Here is a 26,904-nt window from a genome sequence, read left to right on the forward strand (position 1 = left end):
GGACAACAATCTTTGCATGTCTTCTTTTTAATACCTTTGAACTAAGGACGGCAGTATTTGCTTCCTAGGAAGGTTATATTCACTTGAGATCCTGAGATGGCAGGCACCCATTAATTCCAAACAGTAATCATTTTTTGAACTTTCTAAGACCAGAACTTTGAAAATCAAATACACCTGTTAATCATTTCCCACAGGACTAGGAGGCTGCATTAGGAGGTCACATCACCAGATTTTCAGTCCTGCCTGACTATCGTCGTTCAAGTTTGTCCTGTGGTATTAGTATTGACAGAGCCAACGTGACCCACTCTTGCTTTCCTCAGGCAGTCAGAAAGGATGTACAGCGAAATTAGAGCTACCACTGAAATAGCAGAGTCGTTATCTCTGACAGCATACTGGGCCATAGTTTCACAACAATCCCACATCACTATTTAGAAGTTGACTTGCTTTTTGTTAAGGACATAACAAATCAGTTTGTTCATTCCTGGGATGATAATGCTGTTTCACTGAAGTACAGCTGAATTCCTTTTACATTTTCTGTGTGCAGGGAAAAAAACCCTGTAACAATACTGTTGAGCCTTCTGACATGAATACCTCTTCAAGCAATAAATCTGTTAAAGGAAAAAATGGTTTCTGGGCACCAGGGCTGTTTGTTTGAGGATTTGAACTTTCTTACTGCCAAAACCTGGAAAAAAGTCCAGAAAGGACACCCAATTAGAAGGATATTGACTCATCCTGACAAAGGGGGGAGGGGGAGGGGGAAGAAAGGGAGGAAGGAGGGAAGAGATCAAGACCCACAACAAAAGGCCTATTCATTTATAACAGCTTGGCTGTGGAACCATTCCAGCATGCTTAAAAATACGTTATCCATTAGTTAGTAACTATTTTCTAAATGACAACATGCTGCCCACATCTGACCACAGGCAGCTCCCTTTTCACATTGAGTGTAGCAAGGTTCACGTTGTAAAAAGCAGCTTGCTACCTCTTCTGGACATTATTGGAGGGTGAGGCAGAGTAAAGCAGAGGTGCCCTGTGTGAAACAAAAATCCCTGACCTCCAGCATACAGAGAGGGGAAGTAGGATGCTGTTCAGTTCCTCCCAGGCCATTTTGTGAAAAAAGGACAAACGCATACAACACTTAACCAGAGTGCTCTTCACATGAAAAACAGGAAGAGCATTTTAGGTTAACCAAGTCATTAAAATTAAGATCATCTAATAAGCTCAACAACAGTCTTTTATAATTTTACATTAGGCTGCTTTATGTTAAGCTCTGGTCTCACATTCGAATAAAATCATTGACCAGACATCACCAACGTTTCTGTGTATCAACCAACAGATGATAATCTTTAACTACAAATACCGTGTACTTGTTGAACAGCAGGATTTTTAAATCAAATGATTCTATCCTATGAACACTTTCTATTCCATGAGAGAGTGGTACAACTGAAGCTATTAATATTTTACACTAGTGACTGTGGATACAACTTCATATAAAAGCTTTTCTTCATCTGAAATGTGACTTGCTGTAAAGTTGGCATTTCTACTTTTTCCTAGTATTCTGCTGCATGTGCTTTTGGAGCTTAGTTTGAGAAAAATGAATGTCTGGTTTAATGTGTGTTTATTTCTCTTGACACATATGTTGCATCCTTATGTTAGTTTGCATTGAGACTCTGGAGAAGATTCTAGGAGAATATTGTGCAGTTGATCTTCTCATCAAAGTATCTGCTTTTCTAAACATGTCAGTCAGCTACAGCAAAATGTACTCTGTATTACAATATATGCCATCTGATTCACCTTCTTACAGGGATCATCTTTGTAACCTTTTCTCATGTGGATATTCTTAATAACATCAGGTCTGGGTAAATGCAAAAAGACTACATCTGTATCTACAGCATCTGTTTAAAGTAAAAATACAGTGAACAGATGCTTAAGTTCTTAAAACAAAGTATTCAATAATTTATATTTAGAGGTTAGATTTGAGATAGAAAGCAATGAGGTTTGTTCTAATTCCTTGATTTCTTTTCTTAGTTTAGTTGTTTACTTCCAAGCAGTGATGAAAGTTGGCATTGGAACTAAATATTTCTATGTGTCCAGTTGCTCAAGAACATGGTTGTACTGTACAGAACTCAATGAGCATACAATGGCTGCCTTTTTAACTCCCTGAGACGTGTTAACCTAAGTTTACAGGTACCTTGAAATGTTTATGAATTATACAATATAGATTCTAAGATACATCTTGTTTTATTAATACTGGCACATTGTAACCCAGCTCTGCAGAAGGTCTAAGTAAAATGGTAGGGCAAGATCAAATATTTTTTATGTGTTTCCTCCAACAAAATATAGTTTTAACTTGGTCGACCTTTAATCATATGTAACAATTATGTAACAAAGTAAACTGCAAGCCAAAGAGTGAAAGACCACAGTTCACACAATCTAAAATATATGGAAAAAATATGGTTACATTTTTATTATGAGAAGTGCTATCTATGTTTTATGATCAGTGTTGGACTTGTAAATGTTTCTAATTTACTGGGGAAATGTATCCAGTTTTTAATAGCTCATTACATTTTCTAGGCTACATCAAAGAGTGAGATGACCTCAATGCAATACCAAGAAGGAAAAGAATTCCTGGATTCTGAGCTCAGCTGCAGGGCAGTTTCAGACTTCTCCCTCTCACTGCCTGACTGCTGTCTTCTGGCAAGTTGAGCAGCTGGATTCTTTTATTTAAGAGCAACATTTGCCTACTGTGTAGGAACAGTCTGAAGATTAATTCATTTGCATGTCATGTGAAATGTAAAAAGAGCTGGGAAACAGATCTCAGTCATGGAAGTGCAAAGGGCAGTTATGGTGCTGCTAGCATGCTGTCCAGGAGAAAATGCCTAGTTGTCTCCATTGACTTTAAGTTCCTTGCTCCGTCACTCCTCAGAGAACACATCAGGGAAGAAAAGAAGGGGTTGCAGGTACTGGCTTCTCTTTCCGAACTGCAGTGAAAAACGCTCTGCAGCCCTCAGGCCAAGCTGTTACAGATTGCTTTCATGTCCTTAACAAGCACGTCAGGTGTTGAACCTTGCAACCTTGCTTAGTGTATATGCAGAGTTGCTAATCAGCCAAATCTGACTCTCAAGCAAAACAGGATGATCAACTTGGCCACATAGGTGTAGTCCATATATCATGTTCCACTTGATTATTGAATTCCAATACGTGGGTCTAGTGAACTCCTTTTAACAAAGATAGATCTAGAAATCCCTGCCCCCCTGAAATATCATCAGGCTTAATTAAGATATTAGCACAGCAAAAGCTGAATTATAATAGCAATCTAATATTTTTATAGTGAGTATCTCAAACCCAAAAATGTTACTATTCATCATGTTAACAGTAGCACTGCCCTGTGTTCCATCTGCAGCAGGATTATCCTAATAACTTAAAATGAACTTATCAACAAAAACCACCACTACCACCATCAACAAAAAACCCAAAGAACCCTCTGAAATACAACATGAAGCAGAATAAAGTACCTGTGAAATCTGGTTTTAGTGCTATATAAGAAAAGGAAAGTTTATTTAATGAAATGTAAAAAATAAGTACAGAACATAATAGACCACTCATCTTTGTGCCAGGTGAGATCGAGTCTTGACTCTGATGTTAGCCAGCAGTGGATGTCTATAGAAGAACAATTACACTTCCTGAGTTTACTTTTGCAGACCACACATATTTGCAGTTCAAAACTAGCTGAAATAGATAAATTCTTCTTATTCAATAGCTTTTTGAGTAGTTCATGGGTTTTCTTTCCAATTCTTTTTCAAGCTTCTATCAACTTAACACCACAAATGTCCATTGATAACTTAGTAACAAGAGGCTTGTTGATTCAAACTTTTCATATTACAATTTCATCTGATAGCTCCTTTTTCTCTCTAGAAGAAACAGTACACAATCATTCCCTGTTTAAATCCTCCATAACCTCGATGATTTTATAAAGTGCTGTTACATTCCTCTTCACTTGTCTTTTTCCTAGCCTTAAGATGTGTAATTAAAAATAATATTGAAACTGTTTCATGCTTTTGATTACCCTTGTTACCTTCTCTATATCTTTATGACTTAGGGAGGGGAGATAAATGAATCAGAAGTATACAGAGCGTTCAAGATGAGGGCTGTGGTATTACAGAAGCATAATGATATTTTCTGTTTTGAGCTGACATTTTCATAGAACTGCTTCTCTACAGTTATCCACTATTTATAACTTGAAGATCTCATTCCTAAGTGACGGGCTGTGTATGTTAAGTTAGGATTTATATATAATTAAAGCTGAGGTTATTTTCCCCTCTGGACATCACTTAACATTTATTTACATTTCATTTCACATGTTTTTTTATTACCAAGTATTATGTTCTGCAAGCTGCTCTCAGTTGGCCATCATCCTTCTTGTCCTGAGTAACTGTAATAACAGCAAACTTTATCATCTCACTTTTGACCCACCTTTCTACCTCATTTTCTGCTCTGTTGAAAAGCACAGGTCTAGTGCAGGCTCTTGCAGGAACACTTTCTCAGCTGAGAAAATTAACTACATAAACTAATTTTATCTCTACATTTTGAGCAATTTTCCATTAATTCAAAGACATTCCTTCTTACCCAATGTCAGCATAGTCTGTTCTGTAGGTACATTTGAAAAAGAACAGGGAATGTTGTAAAAATCCTTTTGGAATTAAAATATTAGTTTGGCAGCTGGACTACTCTTGTCTATGTGATTGCTGACTCCTCCAGTGAAATGTACTCACTTTGCTTTACAGAAGCCACACAGCTTTCCCTCACACATTGTATCATATTTATTCTCATGTCTACTGATTCTATTCTATTCTCTTCTCTTCATATTTGCCCTGTTCCAAGGGAAACAAGTTGTTTCTCCAGTCATTCTTGGAAATTTTGTTTGTTTTTTAAATCAACATCATATATTTACTTTCTATACCTCAGGTATCAAAGTGGTTTAAAGCCAAAGCTTATGTGCTTTAGTCAATAATCTGGCATCCTCATACTAAATTATGACAAACTTCTTGATTCCATACATTATCTTTTAATCATGATCTTATGAATTCTTTTGTTGAAACAGATGCTTTGATGCCAGAACTTATTTTTTCAAGAGCTTCAAACACAAGACTTACGTTTCTCCACGGTCAACATAGATACAGAAAAAATGCTGTTAGTTTCCTCTTTACCTTCCCCAAGTCTTTTTTTGCATACCTTGGTTATCTAATATCTCTACAAAGTCTTGTTTTCTTCTTGAAAGCTTCTTGTTCCTTCATGTGTTTGAAAAAAATATACTATCTTTTTATGCATTTTCAAATTTTTCCTCAACTCATGTTAAGTTGCCTTTCCTAGTTTCTTCTAGTAAAAATTTCTTCATTCTGCTGTAGTTTCTTTTTGAAAATTAATAAGATTTTTTAGATTTATTTTTTCTGTCAACAGTTTTGAAATAAAATACATTATGGCCACTCTGTCATTCTAAACTCCTTGTTTTGATTGCAAACAAAGATTGAAAAATTAAAGCCTGCTATAGTTCTGTTTGCAGTAGCAGATGCATTAACACCTTTTGTTTTCATGTAAAATGGTAAAGTAATGTAAATTAGATGAACTCTTGCTAAACCTTTAAAAGAGTGTGGTCATAGTAACGATTGTCAATATTGGTACAAGACTACTAGGATAGCATTCTAGAACTCAGAATTGTTCTTGATCATCCCAAAGACAGAGAATAGTGGTAGCCAAAAATTAGTATGACCCGGCGCAACTGACCTTCACATGAGCTCCTGCTAGTGGCACTTGGACAATATGCCATGAGTATTGCTTACCTGAGGACAACTGTCAGCATCATTCCTCTGGCTCAGGCAGAACAAATAACTGCAAGGTCTTGGGTATTGTCTCACCTCTTTCTCAGAACTTCATTTCTTTTTCACACTGTTCTCTGATTTATCTTGTCTTGCCACAGCATATTTAAGCAGTCAGGTAGTTGTTGTAGTAAAGTGCAGTGAAAAGCAGAGCCCCTGTATAGAGCTGATGGGTCACACATGGTGTAGAAAGCATAGCTACTAAAAAGAAATAAAGATCAGCATGTTAGGAGTCCAACCATTATATTGGACCTTCCATGAAATGGCAGCCAACCTGCACTCCGTTTATCAAGATGGTCCTCTAAAGCTAGAACAGTCTGCATGTGGCTTCTGATCCCCACATATGGGACCGTGACTGATCCCTGGAAATACGACTATGTGAAATAGATTAAAATACTAAATTGAATACAACAGACAGCACTGAATAAAAAGAGAAAACAGGGATAACACTGGCAAAAAATGACAATAAATGGGGCAGAGACTGCAAGTGATTTTTATACACAATGGTTAAAGAAAAACAAGGCATGCTACAGTGTGGCCAGTACTTGACAGGCTGGTGCTAAATTTTATTTGCCTAATATGTAGGGAAGAATTTGAACACAGAACTTTGGCTCCTGTAATAGCATGCAATGCTTACTGCTACAGAGTCACTCCATATTTAGGAAGACCATCACAGAACAGTTCAGAGTTTAGTCAGCGATTGTGCATGTTTAACATTTGGCTTACAATTTGAAGGATCTCAGACAGACTGGCAACAGTAGGCTACCCTTGACTTACCCTTGTGGCTGTTACCTGTATCATCTGTAGTCTCAATCAGCTGTTAATGCTTCTCTTGTAAGATTATAAAATAATTGCAAAGAGCTCAGATTAGGGGGTGTGAATGTCACTTAAAGCTCATTTCTGTTTCATATGCTATCCAGTATTCGCTGTAGGCAGCAGATGAGGGTCTACAGAAAAACAGGAGCCTAGAAACAAACAGTAATAACAAGCACTAATCAGAGTGTAATAATCTTTTGAGTTGCACTTATGTTAAAAGGTAATCACTGATATTCACATGGCACTGAATAAGTAGCATTTCATATGGACTTCATAGTTACAGAAAGAAAATAAGAATTTGATTTCCTAAAGGGCATCAGGAACAAAATACAAAGTAAACAAAGCTTTGAAGTTTAACATTGACTTTCAAGAAAGATAGATTTTCTCCTTTATAGCATTATATCTTGTGTGAGCTTAAACAAATTTTACACCAGTTCTGTATTAATGCTGCTCTTGAACACAATTTGCTGTTGCAATATTGCAGCAGATGGGTGTCCACTAGATTAACAGTATAGAGAATCTACCTGATGAGAAACTTCTCTTGAAAAGAGCATAAGCCCCACTCTGATTAGGTGGTGATGTGTGAGGGAATGTTTTTATGACAAAGAGTCTCAAGAGACACCACCAATGTATGCAGTTGCCACCTCTGTGTTGCCTGTTCCAGTGGTAGCTGGGACAAGCAACTCTTGCCACAGATAGAACTACTGCTATTGCCACAGCCTCCATATGTAAGCATATGAGCTAAGAGGGCCTTGCAATGCAAGACATTAAGATCTCTGTATCTAACCATGTACTCTTCCCATACCTTACCTTTCTTATTTTTCATGCCTACTTCATCAGTTTCCAGCATGTACAAGGTACTTGAAGAAAGGGTGTTATTAAGAATGACTTTATTTCTGGATCAAACACAATAACAATGACAGTCTTCTAAGCACTGTTAAGATTTCTTCACTTAATTGAGATGCCTGAAAAACATAAGAAATTAATAGCAGAAAACCCTTTACTAATTCCAAATATAGATGAATGGGATTTGTAATGACAGGACAAGGGGAAATGGGTTTAAACTGGAAGACGGAGATTCAAACTATATGTTAGGAAAGGGTTCTTTACAGTGAGGGTGGTGAGACACTGGAACAGGTTGCGCAGGGAGGTTGTAGATGCTCCCTCCTTGGAGGTGTTTGAGGCCAGGTTGGATGAGGCCTTGAGCAACCTGTTCTGGTGGGAGGTATCACAGTATCACCATGGTTGGAAGAGACCTCATAGATCATCAAGTCCAACCCTTTACCACAGAGCTCAAGGCTAGACCATGGCACCAAGTGCCACATCCAATCTTGCCTTGAACAGCCCCAGGGACGGCGACTCCACCACCTCCCCCGGTGTTCCTGCCTGTGGCAGGGGCTTGGAAGTGAGTGATCCTTGAGGTCCCCTCCAACCTAAACCATTCTATGATTCTATAATTTTTTCATTACATAACTAATACAGAAAGGAAATAAGATTCAAGCTTCTAATTTATTTTAAACCTATATCTATACATATATATAGATATACATACACACATATATATAAACTAAACTATATGTGTATGTATATTATACATCTGTGGGCATAATACAGGTATCCTAGCCACCTTTTCAAGCTTTTTACCTGCTTAAAAAGCAAAGTGTATTTGCAATAAGATATTGAATGCATACTTTTCATGTAAGTTTATTTCTTTTTGATTAAGGTGCAAAATTGGGTCTGCAATACAACAATTATTAATATGTGAGAGGAAAAAATAGCAGATTATTTATATATTTATCATATTTGATCATGTAATCTTTGCATTCATAAATATGGTAATCAAGAGCTATGGACTTTAAAATCAATGCTATAATTGCATAGAAAAAGTTGTGCAGTAGGTTTTCAGGATAATAACCTTAGTGATATGACATTCTTTATATACACAAATATGATCTTCAAAATGGCCTCTATCAGCTTAAAAAATGGACAGTATCATGAAACTTGTTAAAGCCAAGGTGAACTGTGGCACCATATCCAAATGCAGAAAAAGACAATCACATTTTTTGACATTTCTGCAGCTGATGGCATTGAAATGTCAGCAAAGCTCAAAGCAAAAGTACACAATAAATTTGATATTACACCACATGTTTGATTAAGCCCAAGGGTGAAATTGTAACCTGCAATTTTATTCTGAGTCAGTAGATTTCTGACACATTTGATTTTTAACAAAAGGAAACTCAGTCTTAAGGCTTCACAGAATTCATCAGGACTGTCATTGTTTTATTCAGACTCTCCTAGAAATTGGTCTTTACAAGCCCAGCAGTCACAAGTACATTAATAAATTTTATTATTGAAAAACTGTTTCAAATGAATTGTTTCAAATAGCAAGGCTATGGCTATACTCAAAATATAGCCTATTAATGGCAAATGTGTGGTGAAACTGAATTTTCTGATGAAAATTATACTTTTTTCTACTTCAGATTTTTAATATGTTAAAAGCAGTTTTATACAGGTACCTGAAGATGTTCACGTTTAAAATACAAGAGTGTTGTCTAGGAAGAACTCAAGCAATTTTTGACTCCACTTGGTTATGTTTAAAAATCTATGTATACTCACTACAAAGTACAGGATAATTACAGTAATAGTTTGAAAACAAACCCAAACAACTGCCTCACAGTGAAGATGCAGGGAAGCTGTACGTGTTATTGTGACAGGAATAAATGCTTGACTACAGATGAAAGAAATACGAATGCTGAAATCTGCTCTGGTTTATGACCATGGAGCACGGTAATTAACTGACAACATATTCAAACACTTTTAAAGAAATAGCCTATTCAAAAGACCCACATTGTTTTTGTTGTTTCCTAATTTTTATCACACTGCTGGATGGCTCAGAAGTGATGCTGTCAAAGCAGCAGTCAAGGACCGAAGTAATTGGAACTGCTGGGTGAAAAGACAAGCTCCATACACGAATTTTCTGCCACTCCGGTGAATGTGACAGAAAGGCTCTGAAAAATGCCGGTAGAGATTTAAAATGATGAGTAGCTGTTATGGCTAGGGAGAAATCTTGGAAGTTCAGTTTTGTTTTATTTGCTGAAATATTACCAAAGAAGGCTTGAAGCCTGTGTGACTTGCAAAATGTGACTACAGAATGACCTCTGACAGTTGGGGTTGCTGCAGGTGTTATGCTTCTATTTATCTGTGAGTATTGTCAGGTTCTTTGTCTCGTTTTTCAAACTAAAAGTGCAACCTTTGTCCCACTGTTTGTCATTATTTATACACTACAAGGTCAATTCCTTTTATTTTGAGACTTTCTAATTTTCTTGACATTATTTGTTGGGGCTGTCATTTCTACCATTCTTGATAATTATCCTTGTATTCCATCCTCCGTTCTTCAGAGATAAACTAACAAGGCTACGTCTGCTTAATGGACTTCAAAGTAAATTGTTGCAACATTGAATCTAATTACCTTATTGCTAGGTGGAATCTATAACCTCACAGCAGGCACTTGGGCTCTTGCTGCCATAAAGCTCCCAAAGATAGGGAAATGATGTAGGAAATAGGAATAAAGACAGATAGACATCGCGGTAAGGAAATCACCCATCTCCTGGCTGGAGACTGATTGACTCTTTCCACTGCTGAGGTTCTCAGACATGACCACTCTTCTGGTTTTAGGTGCTTAACACAGTTTAATATCCATGAGCATAGTCAAGAGGCAGGAGTAAAAGAATTTAAGTAATACGGTAGACCAATCTTCATTCAGCTGCAGGAAACCCAAACTCAGATCCCAGCTCTGAAAATGTAAACTCCTGAATCTCTTAGGTCTTTGGAGAGCATTTTCCATGGTGCAGCAGTTAGAGCAATCAGGAATAAAAACTACCTCTTCATAGGTCTGTTTTGTGTGAGGGATTGTATGGTAAGTGTGATTCAATGATATCAGTGTGATTAGAAGAGACAAAACCAATGAATTTGTGAAATCTTCAGGAATTTAACCACTGACCTTTCTGATATCTAGAAATGTATGTCAAGTACTTTATAGACAGCACCTTGGACACATACAATGGAGATAGAGGCTTTGAGGATCTACATGAAAATATTAGGCACCTGAAGTTACCTGAAATGAATGGGCCTTGACATAATTTCACCCAAGTGGATCTAATTTCAGAAGCAGATCCTGGAGACTTCTCTGGAGAACACATTCTGTAAACATTAAAGCTTGAGACTGGTGAAAAAATCCACCTGTACTGCAGGAGTGTCTGCTAGACACTACCAGATACAAAAACATTACCCAGAGTAAACGCTAAAACAGTTTTATTTTGTGTATGATTTTCCAAGATAGCTACAAAACATCACATGAAGCAGACAAAATGAAAGCAATAATCTTCAAAGCCTAACACCACATCCTTTTCCTTCCTGACATAAGTACCAACATGCAAGCTAAAACAAGATAACTGCTTTCACAAACTGGATCTAAAGTTCTTTCCTCTCTTCTACTAGTCTCTTTAAAAAACAGAAATAAACTAATCTGAGGGAGCAGGCAAGAAGGACTCCAGCAGACCTGGCACATAAAGAGACAAACACATTGCACATAAAATGTAAACTTATTGGTATGGCTTAAACAGAAGGTTCTTTCAGAATTTTTTGCCAGGAATTACTGTAGTTGAACACTCCCAAAAGGAAAAATTTGCTTTTACTTATAAACAGAAACATATACAACTTATAAAGTTATTTGCCAAATACATAGGCTCTCACTTTCTGTCTCATCAAACACAGAATCCCACAAAAAATACTATTATTATGCAGATTTATTTTATGCAATTATAAGAGACGCTGTGCTATACAAACAAAAACCTCTCCGATTTTTACCCACCATTAATGCCACAACCAATTCAACTGAAATAAGGAAAAATAGAGACAAGGATCAAGGGAATTAACACTCACTATGACTAAAAAAATTCTTCACAAAATCTCTTCTAAATTTAGAATGAAATACATATTTAGGATGCGAGTTGAAGAATCAGAATAGCACTGTTTCTAGGACACTTTCATTATGCCACTGCTCAGCTACTTACTGAAACATCAGACAGAGAGCAGGAAAAAAATAAATACAAGACTGATGCCATTCTTTGAGCATGCTCTGAGAATAATCTCTAACATTTCCACTGCCTTCTTTAAGACCTATGTCCTCACTCTCACCAGAGTTCTCAAAATGACTCTGGTTCCTGAGTGTGCTGAAATCATACCCAGCAACCCCTTTCCTACCTTGAAACAACTCTCACTTTGAGCTTGGTTGATATTTTCATTTAGTCTGCCCAGTCTGACAGATTACCTAGGATTGAATCAATAGCATAGTCAGTATAGTCTTCTTCCCTACTCTTAGCCTGCTGGAGCTACTTTCTGGAGAGGAAGACTCACAAAACATTCTGGTACTCTTATAAAGGTAAATGCTCCTTGGCCAGTGGAAGAACAATAGGCAGTTTTCCACTACATTCATATGTCTGTTAGTTATTAAAAATGCTCTAAGGCATGCAAGTCCCAAGAGAAGTGCCAATTGAAGGGAATATCATTTATATTATGCCTATTTAAAATGTATTCAAAAAACATTAAAGTTGAATAGCCATTGTTTCAGTCAGCATTCGTGTATTAGGGAATGCCAGAGAAAAAGGCTATCTACCCAAAATTCATATATATTTGTATATTCTTCAATCATGCCTTATTTTCCACCTCACAAAACATCATCTGAACCCTATCTAAGGCTTTAGACCACCAAGGAAAAAAATCACTAGTCCTTAAGCAGGTATAATCACTCCTTGCCAGTTGCAAGGGAATCTATAGGAAAAGTGTGAAATGCAGGTCAGTTCTCATCCATCTTCCAAGGCTGACCTACTGTCTATAGCCTCTATTAGCTAATGAAGCCAACCACATTGATTTGGCACATTTAGTCTGAAGTGCATTATGCTTATATTTAAGCCTTGGCTCTTTAATATTAGAAATCAATATTTTACTTTTTCTGCTAGATCCCAATTAGACTGATTCTAGCTGTCTCACTTCCATGCAGTTTTACCAAGACAAAAAGTTTATTTCAGGGTTATCTCACTCAAATTTTTGTGCTCTTACCTAGAGCATGTTCCAATATGACATGGATGTCACTGGTGCGATCAGTGTATTAAAACAATCTGTTTAATATTAGGTACAGACATGTATTAACTCCTGCTATTTCTTGCCCTCTTTGACCATTTTAGGGCTCTGACTGCCTGAAAACCTTATCCTACTTTTAAAAGCAAGCTAGAGCCCTAGATGTTGTTCAGCTGCTTTTCATTTTTCCAAAGTATTTTCTGGTTTCATTTGCTTTCTAAGAGAATGGGAAATTCACACCCAGGTAGTGCCACTTTTTTGTGAATTGGATGTTTAAGCAAAGGATCTACAGGCACTCTCAAACCAGAGGTCACTAAATAATTTTATTAGATTTTTCTCCAAATCATTCTTGTGCTGAGAACAGACTCAAAGCCAAAAAGGGAACATTTAGAGAGATGCAGGTAGTTTCAGTTAATGTATATATCATCAGGTATCAGTATCACTTCATAGTTTGATAACTCTGGCTCTTTAATCAGACATCTCTAAGTCCCGACAAGCTGGTGGCCAGAACTACACCTATGTGATTTCTGAATGCTGGCAGTCTTAGTAGATGGCATAGATGTTTATGTGGCTGTATAGATCACATAGCTGGAAACTGTGAAAAGCCATTAATATGTCCTACTGTACATTTTCTCTAGTTAATGTGAAGGGAAATTAAATATTCATACAATATGAAGCTTTCTAGGCTGGAAATAGAGCTTTGCTTGCCAAAGGAAGCAAGCACCATCTATAGAATATTTTGCTTGCCAGCAATATGGAATAACTATTACCCAGCCTCTTAAAATCACCGTTTTATTTGATTTGTTACCAAACTGAAGTGAAATGTGAACTGTAGCTTTAAGGCCTATCCCAGACTTAATAAGCTCCAGGTGTATTTCAAGCAGCTAATTGCTTCTGAAGGGAGCTAAGAGAATATTGCTCCAAGAGCCTTTTCTTTCTGAAAAGACACTAAGATTGGGGTTTGCTGCCTCAGTGAGTTCCTATGGTGAAAGTTATTCATGTGCAGGAGCTATCAGGCTTGAAAGACAGAGCTTTTATGGAGAACCTCTTTGTGGAAGGATGAATGCAAGGAAGATTCTCTACAGAAGGCTATTTGAATTCTATGCATCTTAAACAATGTACGTTGAACCAAACCCCTCTGAATTTCATGGAAATGGGCCCAAAGTATGAAGCTGGGCTCATGATCCAAGTTTCTTCCTAATAGAGAGGGAATAAATTCATTTTTTACATAAGGCTCCTCTCCAATTTTATTAACAGTGCACTCTAGATGGCTCTTTTGACAACTAAACAGAAATCTCTTGGTGTACCTAACCTTCCTCAATAGTAATTATGTAGCTTTATCATACCCTTAAATAGTTTCTATTTTTCCAACACTGTACAATTAGAAATGCATCTGTATTATTTATGTTAGCTAATAATAAAGATGTATACATGAAGAAAAACTCTGGAAGATCAACTCCCTCCTTTCTTGATTCCACATTATCACATTCTGATAACTAGTAATGTATTGCAGCCAAGAGTTACCATAGCTACTTAGTTGTGCTCCTGCAGTTTGACACGACTATTGTGTTTAAGCGTGGAGGGCTTAATATGAAAAAACACCCTGGCAAATGTTTCTCTCCAAAGACTTTTAGCAAGTCATACAGAATTATCAAATACACATATCATGTTGTTTTATAAAGAAGAGTTACATTGTGACTGAGAGAATACACCACAATTTCTAAAGTGCAGGCTCAGTTAATCTCTTTCAGCTTTCCATTGTGGCACTGGAGAAGTCATTATATCTTTCAGTCTAATCTTGTTATTGGAAGAAACTTATCTATTGGGATTGAAATTTTCCAAAAATTCAATCTGCATGGGAAATTTTAGAACAGATGTTTCAAGCTTGGCAAAATTACAAGTTAAAGAAACCAGGCTTTTATTTTGGGAAGCATGAAGCAGTTTTAATGATTGATGAGTTGTCTCTCTTTGAGTGTAAACAGGTTTCTAGTGAGGAAATGCTTTAAAATAAATTACTTTACCTAATCCTTTACACCCCCACAAACTTATCCTCACTTTACTGTTTTGTTTTAAATGCACTTAGGTTTTCCAATTTCAAGAGCTCTAAGACATGAAAATGTCATCTTCAAATCTATTATTACTCAAATACTACAATATTCCTGTCATTTTCTTCTTATTTAGACTTCCTAAAGGTCATTTCTAGGCATGAGGCGAAAAATTGCAGTGACACACTATCTCCATGTCTAGCTACACTTCAAGTCAATTTCTTCACACTCCTTGCAATGCTAAACTTAAACATTTCTGTCCAAATAACACAGCTGTGTTTCTGGGTTATATCCTACACCTTTCCTTTCCACAACTTTCAACACTACTTGAATTTCCATCAGTTCAGAAATCTGTTCATAATTCCAGGAGGGTATACACAACCTCTTGTTTTTTCTGGCACTCATGGGTTATTTGTTGTTTGCAGGTGATTGGTGGTTGAGATATTTCTAAATCCAGGCTACTCTTGAGCATTAAAATGTCATTAAATACTTTTTCAAGTACATGGAGTGCTGGCTATAATCCCCAACTACCTGGCATTGCTGTGTCCTAGTGCTTGGTAAGACAGTAAAGGAATACATTCAGCCCATTTTGCCCCTAGAACAATAGCAACAAACCATCAGAAACCCGGGATGTGTTTGCCAGAGAAAGAGCATTTCAATGCTGCTAAATATTATTTTAAGATCATTATTGTTTTTATGCAGTATAAATACAGGTACATTCTGGAAGGCCTCAGCATTGCAATTTCAAACGTGCTTTGTAGTATCAATAGTTTCATATGGCATAACCTACTCTCAAACGATACTACAGATAGCAACCCACAACACTTTGGATTTCTAGTAAGATCCTTAAAAGCCTCATTATTTGTTTATTTAGCTTTACAACTAGTAAAGCATGAATATGCTGAAGATGCTGGCAGAGTGTGCTTGACAAGGAGTGAGTAGATGAAGGGGACGTGCTTCGATGTCACAGCAAAGTAGCCATGTCACTATGCATGTCATATCTTAGAGCACTAAATGCAGGACTAGTGCCTATAATCTCCTTATTTACCCCTGAAGAAACTTATACATTAACTTGAGGGCCTCACCTAATTTATCTTTTTTGGTTTTATCTCAAAATAAAATTCTCTAGATGTTTCTTCCAAAACAGATAGAAAGAGTTGATAAGTGATATAATATTTTTTTTTAAATGAGAGGGGGAAAAAAAACCTTACCAAAAAAAAATCCTAACAGCTTTCTATCATACATTAAGGTGCTGTTCCACATAATGATTTGACTTCCTCTGTTTCTAAATAAGGTCTGGACTTCCTGTGCTTCCTGTAAACTGCTCTGTTTGGACTATTTCAGACCAAGGCAATAAGCCAGTTTGAAGTACTTTGGAGAACACCAAGTACCAGATCTTCTGCTCACATGAATAAACTTTAAACATCCTTGCAATTACAGTTTTGGAACTGCCATCTCACAGAGATAAAGTCCTCACAAATAATTTTTTTTTCCCAAATTGTTTATGGTTGCATAACACAGAACTTTAAATTCTACCCAAATTCAAATAGGAACCAGAAACCAATTAATCTGCTGTTTTAATTATCAATTTAATTTAAATCATATCTCCCCTGCGAGACTCTAAAACGCTCCATAACTAAGCTGATGAAAGCGCAGGTTTCAGTAACAGCTGAAGCAAAACAAGACACATTGCCATTTCAGGAACTCAACAGTATGGACACCCATCCTGGCACTTTTAATTTAATTGACAAGTATTGTGCCCTTTCTAGCATCCTTATACCCTCTCATTGTGACAGAAAGTTGAAATCTCAGGATGCGGCAGCTCTGTCCTCGTCATAGGATTTCTTAGGATCTCTAAAATTATGCCATCTCAAATTAGTCATGAAGCCATGAATGTGCCACCCAGGAGAATTATATAATTTTTTTTAGATAGTCATCTCATTCTCCTAAGATATTTTAAGCCCTCCAGCAAATTATTAAAAAAAATCTCATTGCCTTTCCATTCTGCTGAGGCTGTATTTAAATGCAGGTAACTGAACTGAGGCAAACCAGTGTGCCCAGTGGAGTCAGGCTGTAACTTCTAGCAACAGCACTGACCAGATGTGTTACAGGAATTTTACAATATAATGTTTGAAACCCATGTTGCCATTCAACCTGCTCTGTCAATGCTCGAATTCCGCTGAACAGTGTCTGCTCCCATCATGAATCTTTTTTCTACATGTCCTGTAGTGAGGAACGGCAAGGAAATGAACACTGTCTGTGATGCTAATGCTATCCTACACATAATAAAGGACAGCCTGTTTGCCAAGTTGGATGGGGTAATAGCCTTGGCATAGCACAAGAGACAGGCTCAAAAAGTGTTTTACAGTGGTAAAATTTGTAATGTTCTCATTTCCATCCATGACAGCAGCTAGTAATACTTTGGGATTCCCTATGGGCTACCAGGGCATGTGACTAAGAATGGAAATCTTAGGGGGGAGATGATTCATAGGCTTTCTTAGCATCTGCTAAGGGTCAGTCTATCATTCCAGAGTGCAAGAAATAAAAATAAGTACTATTTAATCCACATAGAAATCGAAGAGTTACTCTTTCAAATAGACTACAGAAACTGATTTTCTGTAACAGTAACTATATCCTAAATTGCCATATGAAAAGGCTGATTCGGTGCTAGCACACTGACATAGAAGGGACACGCAGAAGCTTCCCGTTCCAAATTTGGCTGTTGTCCAGTTTGCAGGTCTGACTACTGTCTATTCTAATACTAGTTCTGTAGTTATCCAATTAGGTAGAGCTGGGAAACATACATCAGACATTCACATCCCCATCTGTATGTGACAGACAGAACTTCTGATAGTCAGTGAAGCACACGGAAAGTGGCTGATTAAATTCTTCCATCTGAATTTGTAGGCTGAAAATCTGATCTCAAGTTTTTCCAGTCTTTCTAAAATCTGACAGTTCGACATCTACCTCCCCAACTTCAACTGATTCTTAATGTGATTTAGAATGACATGAGGCTGCATTTTTACTTGATGAAATGTGTACTGTAATTTGTTGCAAATGTTAAAGGAGGAAAATTAGTTATATTTCTATATTAATAACCACTCAAACTAAGCAAAAAAAAAATCAGGCTCTTCTACCTGTTTATGCTTAACAGGAAAAACATGGAAGGATTTTTTTTTCTCCTTTAAGAAAAGCATTATAATTCATCTTTCTTTTAACAATAGTTAAATTAATAAGCATAATTAATACACATCAACTTTCATATGCCTTCTTGTGAGAATGTACACCCCTATCCTCTTTTTGTTGAGGAAAACTGAGGAATCCTTTAAGAGGATTCATACGTGCAATGTGCTTTTAAATGATTAAACTCCACAACATTTGAAACATTCTGGGCAGAAAGCACTTAATAAAATCTGTTAGAAGTAGTAACAAAATATTCAAAAAGTCAATTTGTAAAGCATTTACTTGTATTTCCTACGTGCAAATCATTTTGTATGGACTACAAGGATCAGAGAATGAAGTGTCAGCAAATAACTTCTGAAATACAAGATACCCTTGTAGTTAAATATTTCATTTCTGCATGAGTGGTCGTGAACATCTATGGATTTACCAGCCTTTGTAGCCTATATAGCAAGATAATATGAGAATACCTTCTACAAGTGAAATTGAATTTTAAGATATTCAGATAAAGTGGGTCAGAATAGTATGGAATTATCAACAAACTTAAAACACTTCATGTCAATTTTTATTACATTCAGTAGAACAGAGCTCTCAAAAATGATATAATCTAACCTTTTCAATAATAAAAAAAGAATACTCCTTCTTTAAAAATCTGATCTCACAAGTATTTTTCTTTAGGGAAATACAGCTCATCTCAGAAATATCCTTCTCTTCCTTTCACTGTCATTTATCATTGAATTCAAGTGAATCTCTTTCACCGAGACTTTATAATTTCATCTTTAATACCCCCCACTAATCTCCCTCATGGTGGCCTTCAGCCAACAAATGTTCTTTACATTACAATACTCTCATTTATTCAATTCCCAAGAAATGGATCTGCGAAAGGGTTAACCATTTGATTGTCAAAAGCTTTGGGTTCTGCTGAGACACTAAATTTTGCGTGCACTTATTACCCAGGTTAGGTTCAAGTCGTTGCTGGGCTGGCATACTGTTTGCCTAACAGCGATAGACCCCTGTAGGGAAAACTAGACAATTAGATGACACTCTGCACACCTAGCATTTACTCAGCCTGAGCCATACTGGTATAAACTCCAAGGTAAACCATCTTTCTCTGATTACTCACTGGGAGTGCTGGTTCCACAACAAGGGGCTGCAACTAAATCTAAATTAGAGGAATGAAATTAGTTTACCAGATCACAGCTCTTGCTGCCCCTCTACACAATACCAGGATGACATGCTACTTTTATTTCAAAAAGGGAGTGGAAGAAAATATTTCCAGCTTAAATGGGTAATAGTAAAAGGCTTATTTTTCACCATTTATTTTATCAAAATGAAATTACCTACTGAACAACCAGAAGCAATATCATGGGGGCTGATGCAACAGCAGTAATGCATTTGCCTCCTGCTCAGTCTTCCCACTTCTGGTATGTTTATCTGAGAGTTTTATTAGTTCAAACTTAGTCTCTCTATCAAGTGATCTGCATTTCATATGAACAGCTAAGTATTCTTTGGAACAGGTACCTGAATGTAAGTGTCCTATGTCCCAGAATGTCCGTGCTTGCTCCTCCCTTAACCTTTCTCCTAATTCACGTTTACTTAACAAGCATTTAATAGCCCTAACAGGAAATAGTGAGGAAGCCCTACCTCCTTTTCAAGAAGCTTAGTGAATAGGACATTCCTAGTCACATTAGATAGGGTGGGTTTGGGTTCAGATTTTCTGTTTCTGCCACACTAGTGGCAGCATTTTAAGGAGGTCCTGTGCTGTATATTGATACACATGCCAAGTCAGTGTTTTCTGTGATAGCATCCAATTCCTGCAAGGTTTGAGAACGCTTCTGAAGCTTCAACCTGTGTCCAAGACTTAGTACAGAGAATTTTGTGTTAGGCAGGTGGTAAGTGTCCAAACTCAGGAGTACCAGCAGCTCATCCTGCTCACTGTCTGAAACGTAGGCATTTGTTCAGCTAGTAAATAGCTAGCTGGGCCAAAGATCCTCATAGTGCAAAATACTTCTGTATGAAGGGAATTCAAGTAGGCTAGTGCCTTACTCTTCCTATTTCCTTTATCCAAAGACAGGTCTTCCTAATTGGCTACCTACAGTCAAATGAAAAAAATGGGTGTTACTTTTATCTTCCTAAAGAAATAGCCTGAAAAATGTTCTTAACCCCTTTGGAAAAGTGTCTTTGCTGAGTTTCTGATGATCTCATCACTTTGAAATAAGGAAGAAAAATAATGTCAAAAAAGCATCCTCTGGTTTATTTACCAGTCTGTACCATGTTATTGTAAAAAAAATGAGTATATTGTCCAATTTTACTGAAACAGAAAAATGATCCAATCACTTGGAAATACAAGGAATTATATCATCCCATTTTTCGAGAACAAGAGCATATCCCACTCATTCTTTCAGTGAAAGTGAAGCAGAGAAATTTTAGAAAAAGAATAAAATTTCCTTTTTTCTACCAAAAGAGACTGGGTGCATTCTGGGCATAAAGAAAACTTCTACTTGCGATACCAAATGGCAGATAAAGGTTGTTTGATTGCACGGAAGAGGGACTAACAGCTTTTCCAATCTTAAAAACAGTGCTATTAGAGACAAATGAGGGAGTTCTAATCATCATTGAAACAACTCTTTTTGATTAAGCCAGACAGAAGAATCATTTAAGATATAGGAGACAATCAACCATGTTCAGATTTGAAGAGAGCATCTAACTGACACAGTACAAAACAAAAGAAAGGCATTAAAAATTATTTATGAAATATTTCTTATTAAATGCACAATCATATGAAGTCACAGCATAATAAGAATTGATATTTAGGCCAAGATGGGTAGGAGTTAATATCTTCATAATAGAGATGGTGAGTTAATTAAGACAGAGAGGAGGGAAATGATCTAAATGATTATAGGTAATACAGAAAGCTATTGAAAGTAGTAGGAAGAAGCACCAGCTTCCCTGTTTCTGAAAGCTCTGTTGTAACTATTAGACCAGTAATTCCCAGCCTGGCAGCCTGTAAGGCCTTCTGGCATGCTTCATGCCAGAAAACATTAAAAGCTAAAACCAACAGCAAGACACTGCCCACAACATCTTATTAGCCAAATAGTAAGCAAGTAAATGGAGCCAATTAAAGGTCACTGATGATACTGCCTGTTTATGATTTACATGTCTTAGGTGTAGAGTCAAGTTTTGTCCAGACTGTAAACCTGTCTTTGTTGACTAATTAGAGAAAAAAAAAAAGGCATAAAACACAGACAGCAATGGTGCTTCAAAGGAAGACAGCTGCTGCCACAGCAAGAGAAGGGATCATAGAATCATAGAATCATCCAGGTTGGAAAAGACCTCCAAGATCATCCAGTCCAACCTAGCACCCAGCCCTATCCAGTCAACTAGACCATGGCACTAAGTGCCTCAACAATAAAGTAGTGCATGAACCCATAAACACACATTTCATTGTCTTTACTGCACCATTTCTTTCCCACCTATACTGGCAAACCTCTATGAATCCATTCATTACTAGTTACAACAGCCACTTTTTAGAGAGAGAGTTAAAAAGGACTTGTAGGCAACTCACACTATTAAGATCCCAAAGGGTTTTGAGAGAGAAAGGGATGGAATATACTTAGAATGATAGAATCAGCCAGGTTGGAAGAGACCTCCAAGAGCATAAGCACCACAGTTCTGAGGGACGGCATAACCCACTGGCTTCAGCTTTAACACTGACCCTAGAAGCCAACACACCTGGTTCATTAGCAGAGAGTCATTACACTGACTCAGTCACCACTCATGACAAGCAAATTAGTCACAGAGATTGTCAACTAAATATGGACCAAATATAAGATAAAGTGAAGCAAATATGGTTGACTGCTGCACAGTCCAAGGACTATTTCATGTCAACTTAACATTTTTCAGACTGATCCACTGTATATAATGCAATGCCACTGTATTAACATGGCTATATCTACTAGCTTTTCCTTAGATCCTTTTATATATCTATATAGTAGATTGCTGTAGTCATCAGGGAAATATTAATCAAAATTCTTTACAAGAGAACAGAAATAAAGAGATGTAAAAGTGTTTCCCTTACCAAGCTATACATTGAACATTCTTGATATTTGAAATGAAGCACCTCATCATATCAGAGGAGCTTTGTTTTGTGGATTGACATCTCACAAGAATATGGAAAAAAATAACTACAGTTTTGGCTTTATGTTGACCCTAAATATAGGGGAGGGTGGAAGTTAAACTCAGAGAAAACAATTTTTCAATCATGGCTAATACAGTGGAGTTTAAAATACAGATGGCACGTGCTATTTTTATAGAGTTGTATTTGGGTTTTAGAATAATAGTTTTGAAGCAATACAAGCTACCCACAAACTTAATCTCCCAGACTTCAGTTGTTTTTTACCAGAGTATCTGACAAGAAACATTCTGAAACAAAAACGTTAATATGGGTACTCTACAACTGAGTTTTCCTGATCTTGGTGATTATTCTACTACAAAAATCAGCTTCAGCAGGATTCATCCTATTTTATTCAAGATTCCAAATCTCTAGTAACATCAGAAAGGTTGAGATGTTTTAGGGAATCCTACTAGCCTAACAATCATATAGCTCTACATCAACATTCTGAGAATAAATCAGACTCACTGCTGGTAAAATAATCTGTATTTCCACAGGAAAAAAAAATCCTAGCAACCAATTGCAATCCTATGCCTAAGTGTTCAAATATTACTCCACATGCTGCTGTGAAATTCAGATCTTCTAGCATTTCTTTCCTTGTACGACAAAGATACTGTCTATCTGCCTCTGGGAGTGCACCCACATTATCTTGCCAATATGTGTTTAATCTGAAGCAGAGACAGACTTACTTAGTTTCTAAGTTAATTTGTTCTAATATCTTTCCACTGACACTGCAGATATAGGTGGCAATCAGACATAAAAACAGTAATAGGCTGTCCACATGATGTGAACACTGCCATAGGAAGAAACAAATAACAAAGATGGATATTCATTTCAAGTAGTCCACCAATGGTTCTTTCTTTTAAGATAAATGTAGTATTAAACCATTATTGGTTTCTGAATCATCTTTTCCTTTTGTCAATAGATATTTTATATGAGATGAAAGACAGTAATAATGAAGAAAAATGTATTTGTCCCTCATTCTGGTTCTGCCTTCCAAATATTAATGGAATATTAACAAGTAATTGAAATAATCTAAATGAAAATGGATTTCCAGTTATCTGAGAGTAAGCTTGAAACTACCACTAGGTTTGTTTTCATCATTTACATGGAAAAATCATACTTTCACTTATATATGCTATCACAGTTGAGAAGTGCCTTTTATACATCACAGATGCGTAGTAAGTCAATGTTACATATAAGGACAGTTCCCTTTTCTTACATTTTAAACTGCCTATATTTTGAGTCCATTCTGTTTTCATGTATCAGTAACTATCTGACAATTCTTATAGAAAATAAATTGTTACAGAAAGAGTATCAGCAGATGGAGGATGGATGCTGCCAATGATTTCAAAAACAATCTGTTCAGTAGATTTAATACTAGAGTATATGTGTTTAATACCTGAAGTGTAGAGGGGCAAAAAAGATGGTAAACATGGACTTTTCACTGAGTTTCTACCTTTTATACTTACAGAAACCGAGATCGAGTTGGAAAAGACTGAAAATATGCCAGTAGTGCACCATGAAGTGCATTATTTCATGAGAGCCCAGGTTTTAGCTACCTAGCTATGTGTCTAATTTCAGATTGTTATATATACACACACATATATATGTATGTCCAGCCTTTCATGTATTAAGAGATGTATTCTGGTGGTTTACTTTCAAGTGCCTGAAATATACAATAAAATAGTGCAGGAGATAAAAAAACCCAATATTTAAAATAGGATTGGAGCAAGTGTTTTACAAGGAGCAAAGCAATGCAGCAAGTGCTAGAGATAAATAAGGAATTACACTTGTCAAATCAGATACGGAGAGAAATTGTTCACAAGATCTCAGAGGAACAGTTTGTGCTTGTCAGAAGCACTGAATTTATACTGTATTTGTTTGTAATGTTACATTAGGTATGTTCAACATCGAAAGAAACAAACGTTTCCATATCCTTTTCAAAAGAGTCCCAGGTTGACTCAGTTTGCATGGAAACATTCACACAGACTTCAAGGTTAAGTCATCAAAACTCACTTTTTGCTCTTAGAATGAAAAATAACATTATTTCCCTATCTACAACAGACTGTTTACAAACAACTGTGTGCCACAAAGAGATATAACAAACACTTAATGAGCTAGAATCTTTTGCACTAAAAGAATCTTTTGGGATGAGACTTAACAAGGCTAAGTGGAGAGTTCTACACTTTGGCCACAACAACCTCAAGCAGCGCTACAGACTGAGGACAGAGTGGCTGGAGAGCAGCCAGGCATTATTAATATTCACCAATCAGGGAAAGTCCCTGAGATTATTTTGATTTTCAGTCGATAGGAAGCAATTGCACAGAATTAAACAGTTCAAACAATCAGAACTTGGAAAACAGTAATGTGAAAACAGGAAAAATTCTGTGTTTATGGAGTCTTGGCATTCGCTCCAGCATATGTACTCACAACGCCGTGGTCCCTGAGTAAGTCTCCCGCATCAAGGATGCTTTCAAATTCACGACAGTGATCCTAGGGTAAAACAGAGGATATTTCAGGCAAAGAGGAAGGAGTTGCTGCTACACCACTAGTGTTAGCTGCAACACGTGGCTGCCTTTAACGAGCTGCAAACGATGAGAGGCAGGATGGCTGATGCAGAGGCAGGTGCAGAAAGGCAGGTGCAGAAAGGCTGAATGCAGAAAGGCTAATGCAGAAAGGCTAATGTAGAAAGGCACAGTTGTCTGATTCATCCCTTTTTATACTTCGTTTTGAAAATCACACTGGCCAATAGGCACTAGCACCCTTGTTCTGGCCAACTAATTGAAAGCTTTGTGCCCCCTTTGACCATGCAGGCACGGTGAGGGCAGCACAAGACACCTGATGTGTGGTACTAAGTCCCCTCGCCCTCAAGGCTTTGCTGGGACCAAGCTCCTATTGTTTGCTCATCTGACTCACTCCCAGACCCACAACAGGAGTAGGACAGCCTGGCAGGATTTATACCATACCAGGACAGAGTACTGGTAGATAGTAGCTGAACATGAGCCAGCAGTGTGCCCAGGTGGCCAGGAGAGCCAGTGGCATTCTGGCCTGTATCAGGAGCAGTGTGGCCAGCAGGACAAGGGAGGTTATTCTTCCCCTGTACTCAGCACTGGTCAGGCCATACCTTAAGTACTGTGTCTGGTTCTGGGCCCTTCAGTTCAAGAGAGATGTTGAGGTGCTGGAATGTGTCCAGAGAAGGGCAATGAAGCTGGTGAGGGGCCTGGAACACAAACCCTATGAGGAGAGGCTAAGGGAGCTGGGGTTGTTTAGCCTGGAGAAGAGGAGGCTCAGGGGTGACCTCATTGCTGTCTACAACTACCTGAAGGGAGGTTGTAGCCAGGTGGGGGTTGGTCTCTTCTGCCAGGCAACCAGCAACAGAACAAGGGGACACAGTCTCAAGTTGTGCCAGGGAAAGTACAGGCTGGATGTTAGGAGGAAGTTCTTGCCAGAGAGAGTGATTGGCATTGGAATGGGCTGCCCAGGGAGGTGGTGGAGTCACCGTCCCTGGAGGTGTTCAAGAAAAGCCCGGATGAGGCACTTAGTGCCATGGTCTAGTTGACTGGATAGGGCTGGGTGCTAGTTTGGACTGGATGATCTTGGAGGTCTCTTCCAACCTGTCTGATTCTATGATTCTGTGAAAAACAATGTGTAGATATAATCCTTGCTATGAGATTTTTTTACTTGCTTTCAATAAATCAAACCAACTTTTTAAACTACTACTACTAGGCACAGGAGAGTTAACATGGTTTAGACTCAGCCAGTGAAGCAGCTAAATGAGGAGCAACATTCCCATACTTTGGTGCTGAAGAGCCATTAAAAGTAATGGCTTTCACTGCTTCAAGTATGCAGTCTGTGAGGAAAAGCCTTGATGATAGTGTTATACCTACTGCACGATCTCCTGGTTATTTAATTAGTGCCTAAGGGTGAGTACCAATGGCACTGATTACAGCATCTTTCTAACTACCTGCAGGACTCACTAGCAAGTCCAAAATCACTGTGTGATCGGGGTCTGTTTTCTGGGAGGAGGTGACACTGCCATTTAAATCCAGGTATTGTTAATCGATGCCACAGTAGTCTGTTGTACATTTGTAAAGTCATCAATAGAGATGGTGGAATGTTTAATAGAAGGCACCAAATACAGATTAGAGTACATGTGTGGGTCTATAGGGTATTAACACAGCATTATGTTTACATGGTATCTAACAGCATTTGGTTCTGTAGTCACTTTCTTGTAGCCATTCAACAGGCAACAGCTGAGAACATAATGAGAAGTGTTGAGAGGAGCATGATAAAGCTTTCAGGACCTGGTAGCAACCTTAGATTTCCCATCACATCATGCTTCCAATTCTGCCTTTATATGTTAGGAATAAGATCTCACTGGTTTCTTGAGCATTTAGAGGGAGCCAAGTTAACAGTTCAACAGGGCAAATGGAACATGAACTCAGTGCAGTATTGCTATGCAGCAGCTGTATTGCATAGCTGGTGGTTCCTATCCCCTAACACGAGAGGGTAGGATGGAGCTGGGGACAGCAGCAACGCTGGCAATCAGTAGGACCAGGTGGCAGGCAGCAGTATTGTTGCTGCCCCATGATAGAACGGCTTTGCTGCTCCAACATGCTGTCTAAAGAGCTCCCTGCTCTGCCTCATGCACAGAGTTTTCATGGTCTCCAGTCCAAAATACTGT

General features: G+C 37.6%; 1 long non-coding RNA gene across 7 annotated transcripts; it reads right to left on the reverse strand.

Moving 5' to 3' along the window:
* Positions 1 to 7: 7 nt before the first annotated feature.
* On the reverse strand, positions 8 to 24,755 carry LOC135175076 (uncharacterized). Of its 7 annotated transcripts, none has more exons than XR_010302214.1 (6): positions 24,651 to 24,755; positions 7,497 to 7,651; positions 6,663 to 6,835; positions 5,910 to 6,071; positions 1,052 to 3,657; positions 8 to 682 (listed from the first exon to the last, which is right to left on the reverse strand). It is a non-coding gene; the product is annotated as an uncharacterized LOC135175076 (long non-coding RNA). The 7 variants fall into 7 exon arrangements; XR_010302211.1 differs by having other exon boundaries at positions 1,052 to 3,908; XR_010302210.1 differs by having other exon boundaries at positions 5,835 to 6,071.
* Between the last annotated feature and the right edge of the window lie 2,149 nt (positions 24,756 to 26,904).

The sequence above is a fragment of the Pogoniulus pusillus genome, chromosome 4 (genome assembly GCF_015220805.1).
Source record: "Pogoniulus pusillus isolate bPogPus1 chromosome 4, bPogPus1.pri, whole genome shotgun sequence".
Taxonomy (NCBI): Eukaryota; Metazoa; Chordata; class Aves; order Piciformes; family Lybiidae; genus Pogoniulus; species Pogoniulus pusillus.